The following is a 16,708-nucleotide window of genomic DNA, read 5'->3' as shown; positions in this document are numbered from 1 at the left end:
AGGCCTATTTCAAATCTTCCATTTATGTCTAAAATTTTAGAAAAAGTTGTGTCTGCTCAATTGAGCACCTTCCTGCATAAAAATGATCTGTATGAAGAATTTCAGTCAGGTTTTAGGCCCCACCATAGCACAGAAACTGCACTTGTTAAAATTACAAATGACCTGCTTCTTGCGTCAGATCAAGGCTGCATCTCATTTCTAGTCTTACTTGATCTTAGTGCTGCGTTCGACACCATAGATCATGACATACTCATAGATCGATTACAAAACTATACAGGTATTCAAGGGCAGGCTCTAAGATGGTTTAGATCCTACCTGTCCGATCGCTACCATTTTGTTTACTTAAATGGGGTGTCATCTCATTTATCATCAGTAAAATATGGAGTGCCACAAGGATCCGTCCTAGGTCCCCTTCTATTTTCAATATACATGTTGCCCCTTGGTAATATTATTAGAAAATACGGAATTAGCTTCCACTGTTATGCTGATACTCAGCTATATATTTCAACGAGACCAGATGAAACTTCCCAATTATCTAAGCTAACAGAGTGTGTTAAAAATGTAAAAGATTGGATGACAAATAATTTTCTCCAATTAAATTTGGATAAGACAGAGATATTAATTATTGGACCAAAAAACACCACACAGAATCTTGTAGATTACAATCTGCAACTAGACGGATGTACTGTTACTTCCTCTACAGTCAGAAATCTGGGTGTTATATTAGACAGCAATTTGTCTTTTGAAAATCATATTTCCAATGTTACAAAAACCGCATTCTTCCATCTTAGAAACATTGCCAAGCTACGAAACATGTTATCTGTTTCTGATGCAGAAAAGCTAGTTCATGCTTTCATGACCTCTAGACTGGACTATTGTAATGGACTTCTAGGTGGTTGTCCTGCTTCGTCAATAAACAAGCTACAGGTAGTCCAAAATGCAGCAGCTAGAGTCCTTACCAGGTCAAGAAAATATGATCATATTACCCCAATTTTACAGTCTCTGCACTGGCTACCTATTAAGTTCCGTATCTGTTACAAATTATCATTACTTACCTATAAGGCCCTAAATGGTTTAGCTCCTGCGTACCTAACTAGCCTTCTACCACGCTACAACCCATCACGCACCCTAAGGTCACAAAACGCTGGACTTTTGGTAGTTCCTAGGATAGCAAAGTCCACTAAAGGAGGTAGAGCTTTTTCACATTTGGCTCCCAAACTCTGGAACAGCCTTCCTGATAATGTTCGGGGTTCAGACACACTCTCTCTGTTTAAATCTAGATTAAAAACGCATCTCTTTCGCCAAGCATTCGAATAATGTATCTCTTAAATTGTGAGTGTAGTTGCATCTGCATTTTTATTCTTTAGCTTGGGTTAAACTAATTTTACTTTGTTGGATCAGCAGCTATGCTAATGATGTCTCTATTTTGTTTCTATGTTTTGCCACGGGATTTACATCCCGTGGTAACTAGGATTTACACAAGCTCCAGTCTGGATCCAGAACACCTGAGAAGAGATGATGCTGACCCTCAGAGGACCCCAGATGATCCTAACCTTGAATCAACAAACAGAACTAACAATTATTGCTACATGTGTGACTGCATCCTATAATTACTATTAATTAATAATATTGATAGTTCATCATCTAGCTGACTACGTCTTGTATTATTATTATTATTTTTATTTTTCTAAAATCCTGTCAAACGTGCACAAACTACTAGCTACTACTAAATATTGTAGAAACATAATTTTCTGTAAAGTTGCTTTGTAATGATTTGTATTGTTAAAAGCGCTATACAAATAAACTTGAATTGAATTGAATTGAATTGGATGCTTTTTATCAAGCCAAATATATTATGTATTCCCTGTATATGTTTGTAGAATTAAGAAGATGAGACTGACAATAAATCAAATAGATGCATAACTAAGATGCTAAAATTAGTAGTAACTATAATCTATCATTAGCAATGATCAATTCAAGCTTTAGTATATGTTGTGCATGACACACACTGTAAAAAATGTACTGTAGAATTTACAGGATTTTACTGGCAAAAAAGTTGCCAATAAAATCCTGTAAAAATGATGTTAATTGCTGTAAAATGGAAATACAGTAGTTTGTAGTATTTTTTACAGTAACATTGAATTTAACTTGTAGTTTATTTTACAGCAATATTTTGTAATTTCACTAAAGTACAGTATTTACCTGGCAAAAAAGTTGCCAATAAAATCCTGTAAATACCCCTAAATACAATATGATGTTGTAATAAATTAACAATGAAACTGCTTTAAAGAATAATTTTAACAGTAAACTATAAAATACTGATATAAATGCATTATCATGAGCTCTATCTTAATATATTTACAAATGAATAAAAATGAATAAAGTCAATAATGTTGCAAATAAGTATTTATTAAAACTGGCAGAAAGAAATTGCAAGGCTTTTACTGGTAAAATAAAAATTTCAGTCTTTCAACAGTTAAAATCTTATCATAAAAATAACATAGCATCACAAATAACTACAAATACATGTAAAAAAAAAAAAGCCATACTCAGAGTAGAAAATGCTGGAATCAACATTAAATCACAAATTCTGTTGTTTGAGCTTATGTCCTATTAAATTAAGAATATTCCTGCAAAAGACAATTTAATAAATACATACTGAAAGTCCATCAACTTTCTGAGATGAGCACACACATGAGGGTTGTCCCTCTTCTCTGAGACTTTTCCACTTGTTTTGCCTCCATGTATCCGTCTTGTATCCAGTGAGGGTTGTGATTCCAAGAAAACATCTGCACATAAAAACAAGCAAAAGCATCAGGATAAAGTTATGTATCAAATGAAAGAAGCTCAATAAAATAAATGTCAAAATGCCACTTGTACAATACAATCAGCATTTACAAGTACTTAAAAGGTTACTCCACCCCAAAATGAAAATCTTGCCATTAATCACTTACCTCAATGTTGTTCCAAACCCGTAAAAGTTTAGTTCGTCTTCGGAACACAATTTAAAAAATTTTGAATGCAACTGGGAGGATTGTGACTGTCCCACTGACTGCCAAGTAAATACCACTGTCAAGGCCCAGAAAAGTATGAAAGACATCATCAGAATAGTCCATCAGTGGTTCAACCGTAACGTTATGAAGCAAAGAGAATACTTTTTGTATGCAAAGAAAACAAAAATAACGATTTATTCAACAATTTGCCTCCTCTATGCATCAGTGTAGAGCCATTTTGGAGAGTATCTGTTGAACTGCAGCCGCTGTTCTGTGTCAGCTGGGTCACATGGACACGCTTTCTATGTTTATTTACGCTTTGATTTGAACGAAAACAAAAATAACATCTTTGTTGAATAAAGTTGTTCTTTTTGTTTTCTTTGCATACAAAAAGTATTCTTGTAGCTTCGTAAAATTACAGTTGAACCACTGATAGCAGATGGACTATTCTGAAGATGCTTTTCATACTTTTCTGGGCTTAGATATGTTAATTGTTTGGCAGTCAGTGGGACAGATGCAAGCCTCCCGGTTCTCATTCAAAATATCTTAAATTGTGTTCTGAAGACAAACAAAGCTTTTACGGGTTTGAAATGACATTAATCACTGTTAATCACGTTAACAGTGATTGACTAAATTGTCATTATGGAGTGTAGTAACCCTTTAAACTAAATAAGTAACCTTTTTCGCAAATGAAATTACTTAAGTAAAACTGGTTACCTTTTAAAAAATTCTAGTGTGCAAAAGATGTCTGCTCCAGGGACGCCAGACTGAAGTTGTAATAAGACTCCAAATCCAGCTACAAAGTTGAGGTATGAATTCACAACCATCTGACCCTCAAATAGTTAAAAGCCACTGGGTGGACCTGAAATTAAGAAATATAAGCAATAATGTAACCTACAATGCATTATTTCAATATAAAATTTAATCTAAATAACAAGTTTATCAAATTATTTAAAGAATTAATACATTACCTAATAAAATCAGCTTCAGAGTCTTGAAGCATCAAACATTTCTCCACATCAGCTGCTAATCTTTGCACCTACAAGACATAAAGAAAATAATCTTGTGATTTATTTAAAGCATTTACATAAATGAGACCAAAATTAACACTCAAAAAATATATTTTAGAATAAACAACCAATTATAAATTATAATATTACATTGTAGAACTGTACCACCATATTAAATAATTTACAGTGCAAAATTACAACTGTGTAATGAAATTAATGTTTTACATTAATTTTTGAAAATACAATTAATAAATGTTGGAAAAATGCAATGATACTTTTTAAACGTGTAACTAAACCGCCATTAGGTGGCAGCGAATAACTTAATGAGTGAATCAACTGAGTCATTCATTGAACCGATCCGTTCAAAAAGCTGAATCATTCAGCAAAAACACCGCTTAGTTTTGATTTGAGAATGAGCAAAATAGTTTTGATTGGATCGTTGTTTGGAACTATTTTCGTTGGTGAAATAGAACAACATTCAATATTGTGTCTAGAAAGTAAGTAACTTGTTAACTAATTGTTTATTGAACTATGTATTTGCAATCGTGATACTCACGAAAACAGCTCACTTGTGATGCTTCTTATATCATATGTTATAAATAAACTCAACAGTTGAACATTCACCTCATGTATTTTCCGTGAGTTTATGTGTGCCGTTAAGCTTGTTTTGAAGTTGAATGAAACGTTAATATAATCAGAATCAGGCTCCGTTTCGATGCTTCCTCAGTCTTTTTTTCTGTTTTTTTTTTTAATCAGGCTAACTTGTCCAGTCGGGCATATAAAGATGTCTTTCACTTATTATAGTAAGGCATCACGTCAATATGGGACAGTTGAACACATATAAACAAATGAACACATATAAACAAATGAAATTTCACATTCTGCTGTTTTTCAGTTATTTCGACAGATAACGTTAGTATTACTATGACAATCGTTCGCATTGGGCTTTATGATAAAAGTTAGGTAAACAGTACTTTAAATGCTCTCAATAAGAAAATGTAACTTCCAGAAATCGAACATTTGGCCTAACTATGCTATGATGGCAATTCCCAGTTTACTGCACAGAAGTTACCAAGGCCACTTCTCTAAATGTCAGGATAGGAGGCTATTGTGACATGATATCGCTTATACATTATATACTCAAATAAATATAAAAAGGATATGTTTCTCTAGTATATTTAAGTGAACTTACCAGGAATTATGAATAAAGCCTCTAATCTTCAGTCGTTCTCACGCTGCTCCAGTCGGCTGGGTTTCAGATTTGAATGATGCGCGCGCAATCCCATAATGCCACACTACAGTAAATTAGTGTAAAAAGCAGGAACAACAGTGACAACACCTGCTTCTTGTAAATGAATTACAGTTGACGTGGAAATATACTGTTAACAACTGTAAAACCTTATTTGACCCACAATGCATTGCAAATTACAGCTGCATCTTGTAAAATGTTTATACAGTAAAATTCTGTAAAATTTTGCTGTAGAAACTACAGCAATTTTTACAGTGCACATACATGCTCTCACTTTCTCTCTCTCTCTCTCTATCTCTCTCTCTCTCCCTCTCTCTCTCTCTCTCTCTGTCTGTCTTTTGGCACTCTTCAATGTCCTTATTCAAGCTTATGGCTGTTTATCAAGTGGGTCGTCCTCACATTAACATGTTACTGCTCCAACCTCTCTTTTCCTTCTAGATAAGCCCCTGCAAATCTGCACATATATAAGCAGAAAGGGCATGCTGTGGGCAAGGAGACTGGCTGCAGGACTAATGGCCATTCCGCATGGCGCGGACCTAAGAGTAACGCAGTGAGACAAGTTCCCATGATATAGTATGTTTTAGCCTATTTCTATATGATATAGACTAAAGCTATATCACAGGCTACTATGTTTGTCTTTCTGGCTTTTCTTTTGTAGAAAACAGTACACAAGGCATATCATATATTTTACAGACCAAGATAATGTACACTTCACTGAACAAATTGCTCAAATGGTTCTCAGTTATTATGAATTATTATTGGTGCTCAGTTATTATTAATCAATATTGAAAACTGTTTTGCTGGAAGGTTTTTCCCCCTCAGTATTCTTTGATAAATAGAATGCTCAAAAGAACAGCATTTAATTGAAATATAAATCTTTAGTAACACTTTATAATAACTTTCATTAATAAATCATTAACAAACATTATATAATGCTTAATGGATCATTAGTTAATAAATATTCAAAGAGTCAGAAATTACATGATCTTGATAATGTTTGCTAATACATTTATTTAACATTTGATCATGTTCAAACAAATCATTATTACATGTAAGTTTAAATGCTTACGAATATCATTAAACCTTCAATTCCATACAATCAAGCACTTTTTTAAAATCTACAAATGATTTTAGCAGATGTTATAAAATGATTAAAGGCTTGTTTTATTGCACAACACTTTTCCTGCTATTGAGGTGGGATGGGGTAAGGCAGGGGTAGGCAAGTTCGGTCCTAGATAGCCGTAGTCCTGCAGAGTTCAGCTTCAACCCTAATCAAACACACCTAAACAAGCTCGTGTACTTACAGTGTATTTATCTAAGAAAGTTCTGGTAATACAAGGTAACTACATGGGGTAGGGTTAGGTTTAGGGATAGGTTCAGAGTTACTACCTCGTTATTACATAGTTATTGTAATTACTATAATAAGTACATAGTATGTACATGGGGAACAGGACTGTAAAATAAAGTGCTACCAAGTCTATAGGGAGGTGAGGGTATTTTTAGGGTTGGAGCTGAATTCTGCAGGACTGCGGCTCTCCAGGACCGAACTTGCCTACCCCTGCAGTAAGGTTAGGGACAGGTAAAAGTCCAGTGTCCATAAAGATACTAAATGATTAATAATAATTTATAAACATTTTCAAAATATGAATAGTTTCAACTTTAGATCAGCTACTGCAAAAACATAAACAAATGATTCATAAATGATTGGTAAAGATGCGTGAATAGGGTGTGCATGAATAGGGTAAATTCAGGTTTTTCGGGACACTTTTTGCCACTGATATAACTGTTCATAAAGGTATTAATGATTAGTAAACATTTATAAACATTTGCAAATGATGAATAGTTTCCCCTTTAGATTGGGTACTGCAAAAACATGAACAAATAATGAATAGATTATTTGTTAAGATTTATAAATAGAGATCTACACAACAAACAAAGACCAACAAATGAAGATCATATGAACTGAACGCTTACTGGCATTTGCAAGCATTTAAATTTACATTAAATAATCATATGTTAATTATTATGTAATGTTTAATAAGTTCATTAGTAAACATTATCAAGCACATTATCTCATATTTCTAGCAATGTGAATATATATTAACAAATAATATGTTAAGCATTTTATAATGTTGGCTAATGCTTTATAAATGAAAGTTATTATAAAGCGTTACTAAATCTTTTGTAACATTATAATTGTCTTAATTTTTTTTCACTTTTCATCAATTCAATGCATCTTTGTTGAAAGTATTAATGTCTTGAAGAAATCAGAGGAAATAATGAAGAATGCAAAAGATAAAGAGAGGCAGAAAAAAATGACTTCTCATTATCCATTTCCTCCACACATCATTTCATCCCATCCCAGACCCAGTTCTGTCATGCCTCCATTTGAAAGATGCCACCACTTTCAAACACCCAAATTTCTGCCCACACTGTCATGCACACACACACTCCATATCAAAAAAGCGAGTCCATCTATCTCTGGGTGTTTGCAAGTAACCTTATCATCAGTCTCAGCTCATGATAAAATTTCCCCTTCACACTATGACTTCACTCATGCGTGGATGAGAGACAGTGGCACTGGAAAATTCAGTATTGGGAACGATGCTTCCATTGTTTTGTTTTTTTTTGTTTGTTTTTTTGATTCCACTCCTTCTGACTTAGAGAAACATCTTTAACTAAAATATTGCTCAAGTGTCTTAAATACCTAATAACATCAGCTAAAGATATGTCACTATATATTATAATTATAATAAAGGGCAGTGTTGGATGTGGAAACTACCATTCCACCCCCACCTCGCCCAGTGTGTGTTCAGGTTGTATTAGGCAGTAGTCTATGTGATATAGGTTACAGAGTGAATTGACTGGTGGGGTGGGAGGACAGATAACCAGCAGGAATCGAACAAGATGCATTAAACAATGTGTGAGACAGCAATCATGGGGAAAACTCAGAGGCGAACATGTGTGGGTGGGCTTGGAAACACACGCTGAGAAGTGTCACGCTCAAGCACAACTGCAAGCTGCTGAAAATAACTTTGTAACTGTTGAGACACATTTTTGAAGAGTGCTTTACAGGTTTTAGATATTATTCAGCTCTGTCTTCTAAATTAAATTTCCCTGCTTCGACTATCAATAGAGCATACCAATATACCAAAAATAGTTTCTTATATTGCGCATTGTAAGAACGAGTCAGCCTATTGTTCGTTATCTGGCTCGGCTCGGTGTTCATCTTCAGTTCTCTCTTCACAGCAGTTCAGTCAGTGTACTGTTTGAGTAAATGAATTACTCCGGGATATTGGTTCTCTTACGAGAGTTCTCTCATACTGCGTCTTAGCTAAGACGCTACGGGAAAAGTCTCTTTTCACGATACACTGAAGCAAAAAATTATCCTTAATTTTGAATTATTGTAAAGCGCATTTGCAGCAGCACACAGCCATAGGCGAGACGGCTTGCTCACTTCGCGCCCTCCATGCCACTTCCCGCCGAAACGGGTGTGGCATAGCCCTATAAAGGGAGCTCAAAAATGCTGACTCACCTGATTTTTCATCTCTTCAGCGAAGCTCACGCATCGTTGGATCACGAGAGGAAGATGCCTTCTTGCGGCTCGTGCAGAGCCCCGCTCAGCGAGGGAGACTGTCACTTTATCCTTGTCTCCTGCCTGGGTGAAGATCATGCAGCGCTCGCCCTCGCTGACGGCGGATGCCCTAACTGCGAGCTGTTGCCAATGGTGACTCTGAGGACTCGCTTGGCATTTTTCTCTGAGCCCGCATTCCCCGCTGCGCTGCAGCGCCGTAAAAAGCGCCGCTCCCAGCGGATTCCAGAACCGTCTCCAGCTCAACCTAGCTCACCGGTTCGCCCTGCTTCACCGGCCTCCTCTGCATCGCTTCCCGATGGTCAGCGCCCGCTGTCTGCCGCTGCATCTTCCGAGGAAGTCGATCTCAGGGCCGCGTCGGGGGAAGAGGACACGTGCTCTCTGCTAGCTTCGGGCAGTGAGGGCTGGGCGAGCTCCGGGGATCTCGCGCTTTCTGCTCAGAAGACCAGCGGACGAGCTGACTTGAGAAGGAGCTGATGCGAGTGCTCACGCTGGCTGCGACGAGCCTTGGCCTCGAGTGGTCTGCACCAGTGCCCCCCTCTCGTTCCCGGCTGGATGGTAGGTTCCATCCGGATGAGCGTACTTCTCCGAACTCAAAGCCCGCCCCATTTCTTCCTGAGCTTCACGAAGAGGTGGCAAATGCTTGAAACGCTCCATATTCAGCGCGAACTCGTTCGCCTGTCTCACTAGCATTCTCCACACTGGATGATGCTAAAAACAGAGGCTACCAGTCACTTCCGCCGGTGGAACAGGCGATAGCCACGCACCTTTGCCCGCCCTCTGCTGGACGGCAAACGAAAGCGGTGTTGCCATCTAAAGCCTGCAGCATGACGTCAGCTCTGCTTGCGCGGATCTTTTCTGCTGCTGGGCAGGCTGCGTCTGCACTACACACCATGGCCACGCTGCAGATATTCCAGGGTGATCACATCCGTAAGCTGGACGAGATGGGACCTGAGGCTGTCTGTCTCACGGATTTGAGGAGTGCTTCGGATCTCTCTTCGCGCTACTAAATCCGCTGCACAGGCCGTGGGACGAGTTATGGCTTCCGCTACGGAGGCTGAAAGGCATCTATGGCTGAGCATCTAAGCGTCGCAAGCATTCAAGCACTTCCTCCCGAAGCGCTCCGGTTCTGCAGCGAGTCGTGCTAGACCGGCCCCGCAAAGCTCTCAGCCACACCCCCCGCCTTCTGCTGCTTCATCGCAACAGCGTCAGCAACACAGCACTACATAGTAAACGTGCCCACTCCTCAGTGCCCACAAACACTATGTCACACACGTCATGTGGTTTCTGTAAAAACGAAACCCGTGCACGTTCGTTCTGCCCAGGCAGACAACGAGTCAAAAGCAGTAAATGTGCACGCTTACAGCCCACAATTACTCACAGACAGCACGAGTCCCATGGGACCCGCTCAGCCCTCCCTCACTCGGTTAAGCACCGTGGCGGGGTCGAGGACGAGCGATCTGCCCGCTGTGATCAGCGCGCTCCCCGCCTCAAGTGTCACAGGCATAACGCCCATGTTACAGCACATCGAAGCGCTGCCGTTGCCCAGCCAACAGAGCGCGCTTCGCATCCAACCCTTAGCCATTCATGCAGACGCATGGTCAGCGCTTCCAGGGGTTTCGGATTGGGTGCTAGACATTATAAAGAGAGGCTACTCGCTACAGTTTTTTCGACGCCCTCCGCGCTTTATTAGTGCGCGTCGAAACTACGGTCAAAACAGAAGTAGCACACCTACTTCGAGCCGAAATATCAAAACTGTTAAGCAAAGGGGCTGTGGAGCCTGTATCTCAAGCTCAAAGCGAAGGGGGACTGTACAGCAGATACTTTCTAGTGCCCAAGAAAGACGGGGGTTTCAGACCCATACTGGATCTAAGACAGCTGAACAAGGCATTGGCGAAACGCAGTTTCAAAATGCTTACAGCCAGGAGACTCCTCGCGCATTTTCGCAGAGGAGACTGGTTCATGTCGATAGATCTGAAGGACGCGTATTTTCAAATACAGATAGCGTCACGTCACAGGCGATACTTGAGATTCGCCTTCGAGGGCCAGAAATACCAGTATACAGTCTTGCCGTTCGGCTTGTCCATGGCTCCTCATACATTTACGAGGTGCATGGACGCAGCGCTCGCTCCTCTCAGACTCAGAGGCATGCGAGTGCTGAAACTATTTGGACGACTGGCTGATTCTGGCTCATTTACGATCAGAGCTCGTGGAGCACAGGGCCATTTTACTCGATCACATCGAGAAACTCGGTCTCAGTGTCAACTGGACGAAGAGTTCGCTGAACCCCAGTCAGACGATACTGTTTTTGGGTATAGCTCTGGACTCACGCTCCATGACGGCGCGGCTGTCGCCACAGCGCGCGTTGGGCATTCAGCGCGCAGCGAGCTCTCTCTGCTGCGGCGCGACCTTCTCGCTCAGAGAATTTCAGAAGATGCTAGGTCTCATGGCCTCAGCATCACCAGTTCTTCAGTTGGGCCTGCTCCGCATGCACCCCTTGCAGTTCTGGCTGAAAGCGCGAGTACCGCGCAGAGCGTGGATATCCGGTCAGTTGCGTCTCAATGTCAATCAGAGCTGTGTTACAGCCTTGAAACCCTGGACAGCGAACGACTGGTACCAATCAGGTGTAAGCCTGGGGAATTCCTCGAAAGTGAAAATGGTGTCGACAGACGCCTACACTTCGGGATGGGGAGTGCTGCTCGAGGGCAGACCGTTCTTTGGCCTGTGGTCAGAACGGGAAAAGCTCCAACATATCAACTGTCTGGAAATGCTGGCAGTAGAGAACGCGCTGACGCGCTTTTGTCCCCGAATCAAGGGCCACCACGTCTTAGTCCGTTCGGACAACATGTCTGTGGTGTCCTACATAAATCGCCAGGGCGGTCTCAGGTCCAGAAAACTTTACAGGTTGGCAGAACGCCTCCTGGTTTGGGCTCAGCGCAACTTGCGCTCGCTGAGAGCAGTTCATGTGCCTGGGCTAAAGAATCTGGGTCCAGACAGACTGTCCAGAAACAACATTCCCACGGGCGAATGGTCTCTACACCCACAGACAGTCCAGCTGCTGTGGGAGAGATTTGGCAGGGCGGAAGTGGACCTCTTCGCGTCCCACGAAAACGCTCACTGCCCCGCGTTCTTTTCCAAGAACGAAAGTGCGCTGTCACAAAGGTGGCCGTGCTGCCCGCTCTATGCTTTTCCCCCTGTCTCCCTCCTTCCGCAGGTGATAGAACGGGTGAGGGAAACAAGATGTTACCCGCTGATCTCTCAGTGGGAGTGCTAAATACTATCACTCAGGCTAGAGCTCCGTCGACTCGACGGCAATATGCCTCGAAGTGGTCAGTATTCTCCAGCTGGTGCACAGCTTGGGGACGTTCACCCCTTAGTTGTGAGGTGACGGAGGTTCTCTGCTTCCTACAGGAGCTGTTGGATAAGGGCAGAGCCCCCTCCACGCTCAAAGTTTACATGGCGGCTATCGCAGCGTTTTCTGAGACAACGCTCGGTCAGTCAATAGGAAGGAACGATTTGGTCATCCGCTTCCTTAGAGGAGCTAGGAGGCTGAATCCTCCCAGACCTCCGTCAGTCCCTGTATGGGACCTCTCGACGGTTTTGGAGGCCATGAAAGGTTCCCCTTTCGAGCCTATCCGAATGATTAGCCTCAAACATCTGTCGTTCAAGACAGTGTTCTTGTTGGCTCTCGCTTCAGTGAAGCGTGTGGGTGACCTGCACGCGCTCTCCGTGAGCCCGACGTGCTTGGAGTTTGGGCCTAATGACTCAAGGGTCATACTCAAACCTAGGCACGGTTATGTGCTCAGGTTATTTCCCTGTCTACCCTGTTGGTGTCAGAAGAGGATGGAGACTCGAGTCTTCTTTGCCCCGTTAGGGTTTTAAGAACTTATGTGTCTCGCTCTGCTGTCTTCAGACAGACTGAGCAGCTGTTTGTCTCGTTCAGTGGACGTTCCAAGGGAATGGCTGTTTCGAGACAGAGCCTATCCAGATGGATTGTTGACGCTATAGCGTTAGCTTACGCTTCCAGGGGCCTTCAGTGCCCACTGGGCGTCAGAGGACACTCCACAAGTGGGCGTGGTCTAGTGGGATTTCCTTACAGGATATATGTATGGCGGCAGGATGGGCCTCGTCGTCTACATTTATCAGGTTCTATAACCTAGAGGTTCCCGCCCTGCAAGCAAAGCTGTTGTCAGTATAGTTGAATCAGGGTCCTGATTGGAACTCTGAGATTGCAAGCGCTATGCGCTGCCGACTGTTATATGGGCAGTATCGCGTAAGACCCACATTACCACATTGGTCAGGCCTTGCCTTGATTATGTGATGTCATATTGCCGCGTCTACGGACGCTGCTAGATATGGGACGGAGGGTCTCCCCCCTACTGTTCTAGGACTCTCTGTGAGTCCCTCTGGTGATTGTGCACTGTAAATCCTGGGCGTCGCTTCCAGGTTTATTGGTGTGTGATCTCTGCACGCACGGCGCTTTACATTGGGTTCCCGTAGCATCTTAGCTAAGACGCAGTACGAGAGAACTCTCGTAAGAGAACGTACTCGGTTACTAACGTAACCTCGGTTCTCTCTAGAAGAGGGAACGAGTACTGCGTTCTCTGCCGTGCGTACGATTCACTCTGGTTCGCTTCAGCGATGAAATAAATCAGGTGAGTCAGCCTTTTCGAGCTCCCTTTATAGGGCTAGGCCACACCCGTTTCGGCGGGAAGTGGCATGGAGTGCGCGAAGCATGGAGGTCTGATGTTGCATCAGCCTGCGCTCGATAGGCTTATGCAGTTGCCGCAGAGCAGCCAATGAGCGAGCGAGCCGTCTCGCCTATGGCTGTGTGCTGCTGCAAATGCGCTTTACAATAATTCAAAATTAAGGATAATTTTTTGCTTCAGTGTATCGTGAAAAGAGACTTTTCCCATAGCGTCTTAGCTAAGACGCAGTACTCGTTCCCTTTTCTAGACAGAACCGAGGTTACGTTAGTAACCGAGTACGTTTGTTTTAACTCAGAAGGAATGTCAGCCACATTAAAAAAGTTAACAGCTTAAGTCATTTATGGATTAATGCGTATTGGAGACATGAACCGTTTAAAACGATTCAGTTCGATTTGGTGAACTGGTTCAAAAAGACATCGAATGATTCATTCGCGAACCGGATATGACAAACTGCTTTGTTTTGAACTCTCTCACAACAGACACTGAAGAGAAGACAATACTGAACAAATTCATAGTTTTTGCTATTTTTGGACCAAAATGTATTTTCGATGCTTCAAAATATTCTAACTGACCCTCTGATGTCACATGGACTACTTTGATGGTTTTTCTTACCTTTCTGGACATGGACAGTATACCGTACACACAGCTTCAATGGAGCGACTGAGAGCTCTCGGACTAAATCTAAAATATCTTAAACTGTGTTCCAAAGATAAACGGAGGTCTCACGGGTTTGGAACGACATAAGGGTGAGTTATTAATGACATAATTTTGATTTTTGGGTTAACTATCCCTTTAACCCCTAGTTGCTCCAGAGGCGTGCGACCTCGGACATATATAGCAATTGTAAGTCGCTTTGGATAAAAGCGTCAGCTAAATGAATAAATGCAAATGTAAATGTCAATGCTTATACATCAATGCTAGACTGTCTACGTAGTACACAAAAGCAGCCGCTCTACCACAGTAATTAGTCAAATGACTGTGGAGGAGGACATCACTGTACAATGCTCAAAGGGAGGATATACATATAAAGTAATTGGCTAAAAAACTGTTTTTCAACACTCCTTCACACATTTGTGTGATTTTGATATGTATACTGTACAACTATACCGACTCTTTAGTGAGTAAGTTCATAAGTTGTACTCCTAGGGGGCCCTGTAGTGCATCTTAAAATTTTGAAGTCTGAGGCTTTAATCAAGTTTAATTAAAAGTAGGATACTTAAAATAGATAATAGCTCATCAAAAACATGTCCAGATGAAGGTCCTTATACTAAAAAAACACTGGGTGATGAAAATTATTTTCTCAGCTGTCTGAATCTAATTGGACTGCTTTAAAGGTTTCAAAAGTAGACCTGGCTTCAGACACAGTCAACCCTTGAAAATATATCAGCAAAATCTCACACTAGCTGTCTCTGTGTCTGTTACTGTCTGTAATGTAACTAAGCATTAGACACATGCAACTCTGTTTATACCACAAAGATAATATGGGGGGGGGGGGGGTCTGGTCAGGTTCAAGACACTTTTATCCTACCCTTCCCTTTTTATATAAACAAATTCAGGTTTCTCTTTTTATTAAATTTATTTGCATGGCCTATTTGTTCTGTGAATGTGGCAGCTAGGGAGGGGTGGGGCATTCTCCATTTAGGACGCTTCATTACATTCCAGACACATTTTATATTCTGACTAGTGCAAAGACACCAGTAGGTCAATCTGCAGGAACAGTTCAGACCCTGACTCCCAGACAGCTGTGTGTTGAATGTCTTAGGTTTCATGCTAGGTTTGTAACACACATTACAATACATTAGCAAGAACTTTTAAACAGCACTCATGAAAAAATGCTGGTAGTTTTTCGGGTAAATTAACTTCGATATTAAGGCTTTAAAAAAAGATGCAGCTTCTATCTTTTCATACTCCATTTTATAGTAAGTTTATAGTTTTGGGAATTTCTGCAACTTTGGGGCCCCCTAAGTGAGTAAAATTAATTGCTTTAAAGCAATTGCCCATTTTTGTTCCTCTCACCAAACTATAATGTACCCAGAACAGACATTTCTGTCATGACAACTTTTGAAGAGACTGGCATTGTAATGTACATAACAATGTTAATGTATTTGGTCTTGGCAGAATAGATCTGCTACGATGCTGCTGCGGCAGAGCAAGTACAGAGATTTGCTACTGCCATTACATCCACAAAGCATAAGAAATATTGCTGCTGCAAATATAACATACATGAAATAAACCCCATATAGCATATATGAATTACATCATAGCAGATATATACAGGTGGAGCAGGGGAAGGTGGAGGGTTCCTGATGCAAGCTGCAACCTCTACAGCAAACACTAGCCATATATTTGAATGTTGAGCAGCGAGCGTATTGGCTACTAATACAGGAGAGAACCAATAAGTTGTGCCATGTGATAACGATGTCATTAGGTCAGATTGAGTTAGACCTATCGGACTGCGTCCTCTAGAATTTCATGGAATTTCATGGAATTTCCTCATCCAGGAAATGATAAAACAATAAATATTTTTTTTAAATTATTTTATAGCTTTATTTGTTGTTAATTCCACTCTTCTCTTAGTTTTTTTTTTTTATTTATTTATTTGTTTTTTTTTACAGAAAGTTTATTTCCATTTCTAGATTTTATTTCTAATTTTACTGAATATGATGAGCTTGGGAGAGATATAAGTAAGAAAAAGACTCATAGGTCATGAGGTCAGCTGAGCCATTGGGCTGTTTATTGATGGTTGGTTCACAAGAAGCGGAGATGTTTGGTTTTGTTCCTCCATATACAGTACAGACCAAAAGTTTGGACACACCTTCTCGTTCAAAGAGTTTTCTTTATTTTCATGACTATGAAAATTGTAGAGTCACACTGAAGGCATCAAAACTATGAATTAACACATGTGGAATTATATATCGAATTATATACATAACAAAAAAGTGTGAAAAAAATGAAAATATGTCATATTCTTGGTTCTTCAAAGTAGCCACCTTTTGCTTTGATTACTGCTTTGCACACTCTTGGCATTCTCTTGATGAGCTTCAAGAGGTAGTCACCTGAAATGGTCTTCCAACAGTCTTGAAGGAGTTGCCCGAGAGATGCTTAGCACTTGTTGGCCCTTTTGCCTTCTGTCTGCAGTCCAGCTCACTCCTAAA

The 16,708-nt window shown here is 41.0% G+C and overlaps 1 long non-coding RNA gene across 1 annotated transcript in view; it reads left to right on the top strand.

Moving 5' to 3' along the window:
- LOC132114224 (uncharacterized) overlaps positions 1 to 16,708 on the top strand; it is a 534,277-nt gene that overhangs the window by 80,812 nt on the left and 436,757 nt on the right. The gene's annotated exons all lie outside the window — the stretch shown is intronic.

The sequence above is a fragment of the Carassius carassius genome, chromosome 33 (genome assembly GCF_963082965.1).
Source record: "Carassius carassius chromosome 33, fCarCar2.1, whole genome shotgun sequence".
Classification (NCBI taxonomy): domain Eukaryota; kingdom Metazoa; phylum Chordata; class Actinopteri; order Cypriniformes; family Cyprinidae; genus Carassius; species Carassius carassius.
The sequence above is the reverse complement of the archived record's forward strand: the minus strand, read 5'-3'. Positions and strand labels throughout refer to the sequence as shown.